The sequence below is a fragment of the Dasypus novemcinctus genome, chromosome 17, assembly GCF_030445035.2.
Source record: "Dasypus novemcinctus isolate mDasNov1 chromosome 17, mDasNov1.1.hap2, whole genome shotgun sequence".
NCBI classification, from domain to species: domain Eukaryota; kingdom Metazoa; phylum Chordata; class Mammalia; order Cingulata; family Dasypodidae; genus Dasypus; species Dasypus novemcinctus.
Window position 1 is genome coordinate 20719347 of NC_080689.1, and position 13617 is coordinate 20732963.

Consider the following 13617-nt stretch of genomic DNA (forward strand, 5'->3'; position numbering starts at 1 on the left):
AAAGTGCAATAAAAAAGACAGCTTCCTTTGCTCACATTGTGGAGCACCTTGCTGGGGCCGACAACGGCAGGATGGTTTAGTCTCTAGTCTGCACAAGGTTTCCTGCTAGGGGCCTCCTAGATTTCAGAATTGGGCAACATGTCTGAAATAATTCTAAGAGCTCTTTGATCTTAACTCTCCTCCCCCTCCCTTTGCAGACCAGAGTTAAAGATCTTGAGAATTCCCTCTCCATGCTCTTTTTTTTTTTTTAAGATTTACTTATTTATTTATTTCTCTCCCCACCCCAGTTGTCTGTTCTCTGTGTCTATTTGCTGCATCTTCTTTGTCCGCTTCTGTTGTTGCCAGCAGCACGGGAATCTGTGTTTCTTTTTGTTGTGTCATCTTGTTGTGTCAGCTCTCCATGTGTGCGGCACCATTCCTAGGCAGGCTGCACTTTCTTTCGCGCTGGGCGGCTCTCCTTACAGGGCGCACTCCTTGCACGTGGGGCTCTCCTACGTGGGGACACCCCTGCGTGGCAGGGCACTCCTTGCGCGCATCAACACTGCACATGGGCCAGCTGCACAAGGGTCAAGGAGGCCCGGGATTTGAACCGTGGACCTCCCATGTGGTAGGTGGACGCCCTAACCACTGGGCCAAGTTCGCTGCCCTCCACGCTCTTAATAAACCCACCTCTTCCCACTCTATTTCTTCCTACCTGTGGGGAAATCACAGTCTTGACCATGGTGAGTTTGAGTTACCTGGGAGCAAACATGGAGATGTTGACAGTCCATGGGTTGGACTAGTCTGGAATTGAGAAAGTCAGCTACACAAAATTTAGATTGTACATTTGGGGACACATGGAGTAAGAACTTTCTCAGATTTGGTCTCAAGACAATCCTGGCCCTTGGAGTAGACATGGCTGACCAGAAAGAGCCATTAGGCCGTCCATGTTTATCTGACTCCTTGGCCATGGATAAGACACATTAAGTATCATTTTGCAAGTTGCCATTAGAACTCACCAACCCCAAATCTAGATAACTCATGTGCACATTGCCTGAGATTTTTAAGCCAGCCCTACCTACCCTACTGACTTATGCAGTAGGTGGAGGGGAGGTTGGTAATGGACCTCTTTTTTAAAATTAATTAATTAATTAATTTTTATTTATTTCTCTCCCCCCCCCCAACTTGTTTGCTCTCTGTGTCCATTCGCTGTGTGTTCCTCTGTGACCGCTTCTATCCTTATCAGAGGCACCGGGAATCTGCATTTCTTTTTGTTGCGTCATCTTGTTGTATCAGCTCTCCATGTGTGCAGCGCCATTCTTGGGCAGGCTGCACTTTCTTTCACGCTGGGAGGCTCTCCTTAACGGGGCGCACTCCTTGCGCGTGGGGCTCCCCTACGCAGGGGACACCCCTGCGTGGCAGGGCATTCCTTGCACGCATCAGCGCTGCGCATGGGCCAGCTCCACACGGGTCAAGGAGGCCCGGGGTTTGAACCGCGGACCTCCCATGTGGTAGACGGACGCCCTATCCATTGGGCCAAGTCCTGGTAATGGACCATTTGCATAGCAATTGCCCTGAATAATTTTCTATGTTGTTCCTTTCCTTCTCTTATTTTGGTTCTGTTTCTGCCCAGCTTCAACCTTTTGACTTTGTGACTACTACTTAAAAACCTGTTTCTGAGCCTTGCATTTGGTATTTGAATTTGATTTCTCCGGAATTTGAACCTCAGTTACTGTAGAGTTCTTAGACCCCAGATCAGTCAGCATCTATTCAAGAGACAGAAATCACCCCAGGATATGTGAACAGGGAAATTTTAATATAAAGAATTGTTAACTAGGTATAAAGTTGATAGCTAGGTAACTGAAAAGGGTTAAAAAGAACTCAAAATATCACAGATAGCAACTGCAGGTAGTAGCTACCATCCTTCTGGCGAGGGAACAAAGAGTTTGGAACTATCAAACTTAGAAACTTAAAGGAGGAGTCCTGTTCCTGCAGGGCTGAAACTCAGATCTCAGAGGAGGTGCACTGGCCACTTGGTGCTGGTGTCTCTGAGGAGCTACAAAGAAACTGGTTCTACAAACAGGTCAAAATTAAACGGTGGATTCAGCTGCTGCTGTGGGAAGGAATTGCCTCTGCCAGGGTGAAGATGCTTTGCTGGGGTGATGTCAAAGGAGTAGGGAGCAAACAGGAAGCGGCAAGTCCGTCCCTTCTCTAGTCTTTCAGGCTCCCTGACGCATCCTCTATGGCGACAAAGAGGGACCCAGCTGGCAAAGAAGAAATGTCATTTGAAGAGTTTCAGCCCCAGCGTCACAAAGCAAGGTATAGATGAGTGGGTTTGAACTTGAAAGATTAAAACTGCACAGCTCGCTCTTATTCTGGCCCATTGGAACCCGCCCTGACCCTGGCCACTTTGCCAGTTCCAACCCTCTCCCCAACCCCTCACCGCAATGCCCCCACTCCTTTCCACCACCAGTAGAAGAAGATATTTTAATAATTTCCTGGACATTTCAATTCTTAAAGTCTCTGCCTTTGCCCTGGCAATCTTGAACAAATTGTTATTATCACTTTCCATTTCCAGTACTTACAAGGAAATTACACTCTGTGCTCTTCACTTAAGCAGTGAGTACAGACTGTCTGCTCCATGAGCAGAAAAAAAAACAGCTTGCACCCACCTCAACTCCCTTCTTTGGAGAGATTTGGCACACATTCCAACAATCTCTTGAACTTCCTTGAGCAGCTTCAGTTACTTTCAGTCTCTAGCTGGTTATCAAATGCTACATAACAAGTAACCCAAAATATTCATTGTCTCTCATGATTTCAGTGAGTCAGGAATTTGGAAACAGCTTGGCTGGGCAGTCCTGGCTTGGGGACTCTCATGGCGTTGCAGTCAGAGGGTGGCTGAGCCTGGGATCATCTTGAAAGCTGGGCTGGTAACATGTGAATAGCTGGGGGCAGGAGCAACTGAGACGCCTTAGGTAACTCTCACTCCCTCTCTCTCTGTAGTTGCTCCATGTGAACCTTCCACATGGTGGTCTTAGTGTATTTTGATTTGCTACATGGCAGCAGATGTTGGCTAGAGCAATTGTCCCCAAAGAAACCAGCAGAAACGGCATCTTTTTTAACCTAGCCTCAGAAGTCACATATCATCCCACTTCTGCCCCATTCTGTTCATCCAGGCAATCACAAAGGTCCATCTGGGACCAAGGGGAGGGGACATAAACTCTACCTTCTGATGGCAGGAGAGTCAAAGAATCCACAAAACATTTTTTAAAACCACTATAGACAACTGAGGCTTATGGGTTTAAAGTAAAGTTTGAATGACTGTTTTCCTCATGTCTAGAATTATATACTTTTAAGCAGGCAGGATTCCTGATCAACTATGTAACATACTCTATTGCCTGTACATAAATATGACAAAGACCATAAGGGAGAGACACTTATCCTGGACATTGTCGGGTCCCAACGCTGTCCCAGAACCAGAGAAAGAATCATGAGCGCTTCTTGCCTGGTCCCAGGAGGGCCCCTAAGGATGTCTGCCTGAAGAGTTAGTTTCATTTTCAAGACTACAAATTTCTGGGGTGATCTTGAAAGCTGCTGCAGCTGGCTGTAGACGTCACTCTCAGCTGGCACCTCCAGGTGGGCACATAAGTGTGCATGTACTGGAATATAGCATGCCACATCATCTGTGCATCCCAGCCTGAACAGCACATGTCCATTATCAGGGCGTGAGGCTGGGCAGGCCCCACCCATGGAGGTCAGAGCTATCAGTGGCCACCTCCAGATCTGAGCCTTGCTAGATTCAGAGGCAGCGGTAGTAGAACCACAACTCTATACCTGGCTTGGGAGTAGCAGATGACTTGGGAGATGAGCTAAGCAGCTTGTATTAAAGATGCTTTTGTGTTTTCCTGTTTTTATATAGACTGCAATGTTTATTTGGGATGACTTTGGGAGTAGAGGCTCCCTCAAGTCATCCCTTGGTGCTATGACTGGGTCCACTGTGCTGTTTTGAAAACCAGGCCATGGCTTAGGGAGTCCAATAACCTACCAGCCAAAGTTACAGACCTCTCAGGTTTCTATTGACCTCCCTGCCTTCTCAGCTCCTTGTCAACCCCAGTATCCCTACCACCTCCAATACTTACCAGGACACTTTCTTCATCGGGAAGAGAAAATGTGCCTCTGCATCAGGATAGTGTACAACTGCTAAGCATAACTCCACTTATGCAAGCTTGTGTTGAGAGTTCATCAGATCCTCCACCTCTTCAGTAGAAGAACCAAAGTTCTTTATAAAGAAGAAGGATGCCAACCCGTCTTGGCTGACTGCTGCCTCTAGAGAGCTCCTCTCCATGCCTGCATCCATTTTCTAATTTGGCACTTGGAGCTCCATGAAATTGCACCTGGAGAATGGAGGGAACATTGCCTGGATCTTGGAGGCAATAAATGAACAGCCATGTCTGTTCTTCAGGACTGGTAATGGTAGTGGCCTGTACATTGCCCCAAGCATTTTCTGAATGCCAGTAAGTGGGATCCTGTAAGACCTCAGATCAGTACTTCCTGAAGCTTCCAAAGATTTTCCCATGCTTGTGCATTAAAAAAATAGAATGAAGGGAAGTGGACGTGGCTCAACTGATAGAGCATCCACCTACCATATGGAGGGTCCATGGTTCTATACCCAGGGCCTCCTGACCCACGTGGTGAGCTGGCCAATGCTCAGTGCTGCCATGCACAAGGAATGTTTTGCCATGCAGGGGTGCCCCCGCATAGGGGAGCCCCATGCCCACGGAGTGCACCCTGCAAGGAGAGCCACCCGGTGTGAAAAAAGTACATCCTGCTCAGGAATGGTGCCGCACACACAGAGAGGTGACGCAGCAAGATGACGCAACAAAATGACGCAACAAAAAAAGAGACGCAGTTTCCCAGTGCTGCCTGATAATACAAGTGGATGGAGAAGAACATACAGTGAATGGACACAGAGCAGACAATGGGGGGAAAAGGGAGAGAAATAAATAAAATAAATCTTTAAAAAAAATAGAATGAAAAAATAATATGTATTTGGTATATTGGGATAATAAAGGTTCTGCTCCAGTGGGAGAAAACTGACCCCAAACCCACTGTGCCACCCAGAGGACTGAAGGCACCTCTTTCTTGGTAACCTTTAAGCCATTTTTGGTGAACTTGTTAGGAATGTCTGGAGTAACATACAGCCTAAAAATTCTTCCTGCGGTTTCCCAGTGTTGAACAATTCCTTTGCAATTATAAAACCAAATAAATTTTCCAATTACATGTAAACAAAACAGTGATGTGAATAAAATTAAACTGTAAAATTTAATATGACAGATGGTATTTTCTAAAAGTAAATTGTCCTTCACTCACATAAGTTGTACTTCTGCTGCGGAACACCTTCTTTTCAGATGTCCCAAATATTTGTATATTAATTCTTTAAGGGCTATCATCATTTAAATAAAATCATAATTAAAACATTTTCGTAGAGAATTTTGGCATCTACAGAGATCCAAGTTTATGAAATACTGAACTTTGTTCCTGAAAGCATATTATCTCTTGGTTCAGAAGGTCTCTATCCAATTTCCAGTAGCATCATCCCAGACTGACCCTGAGAAATACTATTTTAGAAAAAGACTTGGAGCTCCCGAGGTGAGTTCTGTTGAGATAGCTCATGATTCCACAGACCTGGAGTGCAATGTCCCTGTTATTCTCATGAGAAAATTCCTGTCTTTTTTTTCCCTAAGTACCACCCCTAACTTCACTCCCAAGTTTTCCACTCTTTATGTCTTATTAACCAACACAACCAACACAACAAGAAGGAGATGGACTATCTTCGCTAAGATACCAGCCACCAGACCAGAATTCTCAGATTCTTCAACTTGATTTTGGCCTACCTTGATCTAGAATCCCTCCCACCCCAATCTTTGTATCAGGAAAGGGGAGGGAGGACCAGGATATCCATTGTTTGTGTCTGTCCACCTTCACTCCGACAGAGGCAGCTTCTCTAAGATGGGCAATGGCCATGAAACTCAGTGGCATTACCTCATCCATGTCCCCAGTATTATGATAAGAGGTGGATATATTACCCAAGCCAATCAGAGTCCTGCCACAAGGGTTTTCTCACTGGAGGTGGGAGATAGGAGCTCCTTTCCTCTCTGGTCACTGTGAGGACGATGAGGACATAGTGCAGCAAAGCCACATTTCCATTCTCAGGGAGAATCCAGTTAGAAAGTTTGAAGCAAAGATGAAAGCCTGAAAAAAAAAATCCAGTGCTGGTTTCCAGACATCCCAAAGTCCTTCCACTTCTGTTTTCCTTGAAGTTTAGTTAAATGAGTTCACAAAATGCACTTTTCACATTAGCCAGTTAACTTAGTGTGGTAGGTTGAATTATGTACCCCAGAAAACAAATCTTCTTAGTCAGTCTGGGTTCCCATGGGTATGAGCCCATTGTAAATGGCTCTCTTGAAGATGTTGTTGCTATTTTTAGGAGGTACTGGGGATCGAACCCAGTGCGAAGCAGACACTCAACCACTGAACTATACTGGCTCCCCACGATGTTGTTTTGATTAGGGTGTGGCCTTGATCTGATGACTGTAGTTCTCTTAAACAGAAGAAAACCAGGCACACAGAGAAAAAGCCACGAGGAGGAGCTGGAAACCAGAAGTCAATGGAACCCAGAAAAGAAAGGAGAGGACATTGTCATGTGATGGGAAAGCCAAAGAACCCCAAGGATTGCTGGCAAGTCAACACCAGAATGTTACAGACTTTGGAAAGAAAGTATTGCCTTGCTGATGCCTCAGTTTTGGACTTCTCCTGGCCTCAGTATCATGACCTAATAAATTCCCATTGTTTAAGCCAATCCATTGTGTAGTATTTGGCATAGTAGCCTGGAAAACTAAAACATTCAGGATGTTTTGTACCTTGCAACCAAGAATTGTGACTGATTCACCTTCTTATGAAAAAGGATACCTTCCCAGTTGACATCTGACCCTCTGTCTACTTTACAAGAAACTGGACCCTGCTTACGGCAATTATCTTGAATCATATTGGGATTTCTGTAGTAATTTACCATTGGTGGGGACAGATTCTGGAGATTTGAGTTCCTGGGAGTAAAGACCTTATTACCTTTAGCAAAAACTCCTTCTGGGAAACCAGAATGGGCTTTGTGGATTCATAAAACATATGGCAACATCCCCCATTGTTCTGGGAGTAAAAATGTGCAGCACCTTAAATCTGTTCAAGCTACAGCAGCAGAAGTAGGAGATGCTTCAATGGTTCCTGAAGGGAATGGGCCATACAATTGTTGACTTAAAGCAGCTTATTTGGTAGGAGTTTTTTAAAAATTTCTTGGGTCACATAAAACAATAATATAATAGATTTGGTGAAATATGCTAGTACTTAAAAACAATGTTCAAGGTATGAATACATACCTCAAATGACCACACTCTCTATGATGATAAAATCTGATCACTTGAATCTGGATTATTTAAGACAAAACAGAAATGAGTTTTCCTCCCTCCTTCCCTCCCTCCCTCCTTTCATCTTTCCTTCCTTTTTCCTATCTTAATATTCGAATTTCACAGCCTTTATGGGCTAAAGAGCCAAAATAGCTATGAAAAATACCTTGTCCTGAAAAATAGAATCACATAGGGTACAGGGACTATTTTGAAGTCTGCTGTGGAAAGAAGACCAAGAAGATCAATTATCATCATTTTAGAAGCTACCACTACTGCCATTTATTGAATGTACTTGGGCCAGGTATTGTGCTTGCATATTGTATAATTATCCTTAATACTAAAAGGGAGGTATTATTCTAATTTGTAGTATAGATGAGGAAATTGATATTTAGATAGCTTAAAGATGCAGTAGGATTTGACTGCCAGATTCGTGACTCCAATCCTATGCTTTTTTTACTTTTTACTATGCTTCTTTTCCTATAGCAGGACCTGTATGAGATGAGAACCAACCCACAGTAGAAGCAGTATCTAGTCCTCCAAATTGATCCGTTTAATGCCTTGTCCAGAATGGGCTTTTTTTCTTGTCCTCTCTGATGCCATCTATCCCATCCCATCCTGTGGCATTACCATGGCCCATTCAAAGAATTAAACATGGCTCTGGAGAACTTCTGATGGCTCTGCATGGGGCATGGTACCTTTTGACACATAATATTTATGACATCTGGGGCCCAGACCATAAAGAGACCCACAATTCCCCAAAGGCTGTCTCAGCCACTCCAAACCTAGTTAACTAGTGCAATGAAATTCATCACAGATCTCTTCAGACCTCCCAAGTCTGAAATAAGTTTTAGTGATGGTAAATACCTTTTTTAGTCCCCAAGCTTCATACCCTGACTCATCTCCATTCTACTTCAGTCAAAGTCGTTTGTTCACCTAAGATTTGAGTGGCCTATCTAGTATCTGACAAGGGCTTACAGTTCATGTTCTAGCTCTGGAGAGCATGTCTGCCTAGTACGCCCTTCCCACAGTCAGATGGCAAAAGTGTAACAAGCAATTTTTCTGCTTCTTCACTCATCTATCTTTGCTTTACTCTTTCCTTCAAGTTTTATTATCTTCTTAAAACAGACACTTGTTTTTTCTGTGTGTTTTTAAACATTTTTATTGTGGTAACATACAAATACAAAACATCCCATTTTAACCACTTTCATGCGTGCAATTCAGTGGCTTAATTACTACCACCATCCATTAGCAAAACTTTTTCATCACCCCGGACAGAAACTCTGAACCAATTAAGCAGTAATTTACCCATCCCTGTCCTTACCCCTGGTAACCGATAATCTACTTTCTGTCTCTATGAATTGGATTATTCAAGGTATTTCATACAAGTGAAATAATATAATATTTGTCCTTTTGGATCTGGCTTATTTCACGCAACATGATGTATTCAAGGTTCATCCATCTTGTAGCATGGATCAGTTTCCCTTTCTTCCCTTCTTTCTCTCTTTCTTACCTTCCTTCCCTCCCTCCCTTCTCTCCTTCCTTCCTTCTTTTGCGCAGTTGTAGTTTTACAGAAAAATCTTACAGAAAGTACATAGTTCCCATACGTGCTACCCCCCACACAACCAGCTTTCCCTGTTATTAGTATTGGAATTAGTGTGTACCTTTGTTACAACTGATGAAACAATATTATTACAAATTATTAAAATTATACTATTAACTATAGTCCGTAGTTTACATTAGGGTTAATGTGTTGCACAATTCTGTTCTGATTTGTTTTATTTTTTATTCTGATAACATATATATACAAACTAAAATTTCACATTTTATCCATTTTCAGATATACAATTCAGTGGTGTTAATTATATGCAGAATATTGTATGACCATCCATTACCAAAAGTTTTCCATCCCCCCAAATAGAAATTCCACACCAATAAAGCATTAACACCTCATTCCTCACTCCCATTTGGCCCCTGGTAATCTGTGTTCTAGTTCATGACTCTGTGAGTTTGCATATTCTAATTATTTCATGTAAGTTAGATAAAACAATATCTGTCCTTTAGTATCTGGCTTATTTCATTCAACATGATGATTCAAGGTTCATTCATGTTGTGCCATGGATCAGAACGTCATTCCTTTTTATGGCCAAATAATATTCCACTTTATGTATATGCCGTATTTTGTTTATCCATTCATCTGTGGTGGACACTTGGGTTGCTTCCACCATTTGGTATTATAAATAATGCTGCTGTGAACGATGGTGTACACATATCTGTTCAAGTCTCTGTATTCAATTCTTTAGGATATATATAGAGAAGTGGGATTATGGGTCAAATGGTTATTCTATAATTAACTTTTTGAGGAACCACAAAACTTTTGGCAGTGGCTGCACCATTTACATTCCCACCAACAATGTACAAAGATTGCTATTTCTCTGCACCCTCACTAACACTTGTTAGTGTCCCCTTTTTAAAGAGAAAAAAAACATTGTAGTGGGTGTGAAGGGATATCTCATTGTGGTTTGGATTTGCATTTCTCTAACGTTTGATGATGCTGAACATATTTTCATATGCTTAGTGGCAATTTGCTTATCTTCTTTGGAGAAGTGTCCATTCAAGTTCTCTGTCAATATTTCAATTGGGTTGTCTTTTTGTTATTGAGCTATAGGAATACTTCATATATTCTGGGTATTAACCCTTATCAGATACATGCTTTCTGAATATTTTCTTCCATTCTGTAGGTTGTCTTTTCATTTTCCTGATAATGTACTTCGATGTATGAAAGTTTTCAGTTTTGATGAAATCCATTTTACCTATTTTTTTTCTTTTATTATTCATGCTTCTGTTGTCATATCCAAGAATCCATTGTCTAATCAAGGCCCTGAAGCTTTTTCCCTTATGTTTTCTTCTAAGAGTTTTATAGTTTTCCACTTTGTATTTAGATCATTGATCCATTTTGAGCTAATTTTTGTATCCGATGTGAGGTAGGGGCTCACTTTCCATCTTTTGCATGTGTATACCCAGTTTTTTTCAGCACTGATTGTTGAAGAAATTATCCTTTCCCCATTGAGTGGACTTGGCAAGCTTATAAAAAGTCAGTTGGTCATAGATGTGTAGGTTTCTTTCTGAACTCTCAATTCTATTCTATTGGTCTATCTGTCTGTGCTTATGCCAGTAAGGATGTAATGTGTGACTTCAGCTTTCCTTGCTTTCTTTCTCAGACTTGACTCCTTGTCATTGGATTGGGTTTTATAAGTTGTCCCTCCTTTCAATCCTAGTCTAACAGACTCAAACTGCATTTGTTACCATTTGACTCAAATCAGGATTAACTTAAAAAAGTTTGCACCAAAGCATATTTTCCAATATGGAGCCCTGATGTTAGCTAGAGTAATAACCAGAACTCACTCAGCACTTTCAAGACCTGTTCCCTTGGGTCACTCTCTTATAATATATTAATATATATGTTTGACCGCCAGATCATTAATTCACAAAGCTCAGTGAGCAATAACAATCACTTATTTATTATAAATGCTTATTTCAAGGCCTACAGAATTAGAATCCTCTGGATTCAAGACTCAGAAGTTTGCATGTTAAACTAGCTCCCTCTGTTACTCTGGTACAGGCTATCATCAGATCACACTATAAGAAATTCTGATTTAGAATGTGTGTTGCTTTTAAGGTAAAGACAAAATGCTTGTTTTTCTCTCATATGGCTCAAACTCAGATCTTTCTACTAAGTAAGGGCTTATACATGGTTGAAAAACATTCAGGAAAAACCAAAAGTATTTTGATAGGCCAAATAAAATATGTAGCATTCTGGTTTCTTTTAGAGTTAATTGTGCATTAATATTTGGTATTTGAAAAAGTCATATAGTAAGAAGCTATAAGATTACACTTATTCTAAAAATGCAGCTTCATTGTTTTGAAATCCAGACTGTCAGATGCTCTAATCTCATATATCTCTGAAAAGTAATTTTCTTCTTGAACTTTCCTCTTCACCCTATAAATGGAAATGGAGCATTTCTAGTTTCACTCAGACTTACAACTTTTAATTTGTATTCTTAATGAAGGATTAGAGACCATTTATACTGCTCCATTACATAGTCTATCCCCACAAGAATAATTGTGAATATATGCTTAAAAATTCAGTATTTGGCCTGAAGAAAAAGAAAAGTTTATTTATCTAGTGATCAAAGCAATTTTGGGTTGCCTCATTTAGATTAAATTCATCATTTTATTTTTAATAGAGTCAATTCCATTTATGATTTTGCAAGGGAGTCCAATGACATCTATCAATTTTTACTTTGAAATTAACAAGATAATTTGTTCTTCATGTTCTGGAAGAGATTTGCCCATCAGATGGGTGTTTAGATAGATGACCATGAAGACGCTTTCTAACCCTGAGACTCTATGAGTTTATAATGACAAAAGCGATTTTCTGTTGCTCTCAATATTCCTTGGATATAATGTGCAATGTAATTTGTTCCCAACAGAGAACATCATTTTTAGCCCAAATCTTGCCTATCCAACATGAAGTTAATAATGGCTTTATCTCCATGTATTTTTAAAATGACATCATGCCTTTAGAAATATAAACATTAAAATGGAAATAAAAAATTGGATCCCAATAGACTTGCCTTTTGACTTATCTAAAGGACTGAGACATTATAAATTTTCTTTCTCCTGCCAAATTGTTCTATTAAGATGTCAACAGGAACAGAGTGGTCACCAAATGCTTGTATGCAACCAGAAAGTAGGATTTGTGGCATTCCAAAATGTCTTGAGAGGCTTGGAAGGGCAGATCCAAAGTCATAGAGGCTTAGAATTGAAAGCATCTCAGGGATAGAGCCAGAGGACTATTTCAGTTTGCTAGAAGCTGCCAAAAGCAATACACCAGAAATGGGTTGGCTTTTACAATGGGGATTTATTCATTTACAAGCTTCTATTTCTGAGGCTGAGAAAAATGTCCAACTCAAGGCATTAGGCAATGCTGTCTCCCCGAAGACCAGCTGCTGGCAATCCTAGACTCCTCTGTCAAATGGAAAGGCACATGGCAGTGTCTCTCTTCTCCAGGTTTCGTTGCTTTCAGCTGTCTGATTTCCAGGGCTTGCTGGCTCCACTTCCGTGGGTTTCTCTGTCTCTGTGGCTCCTTCTCTCTATATTCATCAAGTTTATAAAGGAGTCCTGGAAGAGGATTAAGATCCATCCTGGGTCACTCCCTATTGGAGTAATCTAATCAAAAGGAAGGGCCCACCTACAGTAGGTTTACACCACAGAAATGGATCAGCTCTAAGGACGCAGTCTTTTCTGTGGTCCGTAAGAGCCTCAAACTACTGCAAGGACTTTCAGGGTAGTGAGTTGCTGAGAAGTGCATAATGGTAAGGAGCTGACTTGATTTTCTTTCAAGGCAGCACCCTTCCCACTGATTTAAAAGAGAAAAGTTGAGGTTCTTACTTGGGGGGGAGGGGGCAATGAGGAGAAGTCTATTCTGTCTGAGGGTAACACTGTTCCTAGCTGTCCTTCGGTGATCCACCTGAGATTGTGAGTACGAGGTCAGATACCCATTGCGGCAGGCAGACTCTAGGGTGGTTCCCGCCATCCCTGCCTCCTGGTAGTCATGCCCTTTAGTCCCCTCCCCCTGAGTGTGGGCCAGGCCTATGACTTGCTTCTAACCAGCTCGAGCTGGCAGAGGTGATGGATGTACATGATTACAAGTACATCAGTCTGTAAACAATTTTTCTAAAACACTGTATTTCCCTTGCTGACTTTGAAAAAGCTGCTTATAGTGAAGACAACCTATTAAGGAGCGGATGGTAGCCTCCTCCAAAGTCATCAAGAAACGGAAGCCCTCGGTCCAGCAGTCTGCAAGGAACTGGATGCTGCCAATATCCACAAGGGCTTGGAAGCAGATCCTTCCCCAGTTGATCCTCAGTTGAGACCAGAGCCCAAGCCAACGCCTTGATGGCTGCCTTGTGGCATTGAAGAACTAGACCTAGATAAGCCACATCTGGACGCTTGGCTCCCAGAAACTGTGAGATAATAGATGTATATATTTTTTTAGTTTGCTATATTTGTAGTAATATTACCTGACGATAGACAGTAAATACAGTCATATGGGTACTATGGAAACCTAGCACTCTTTCACAAGTGAACCTCTACAAATAATGACAAGTAATTCAGAATT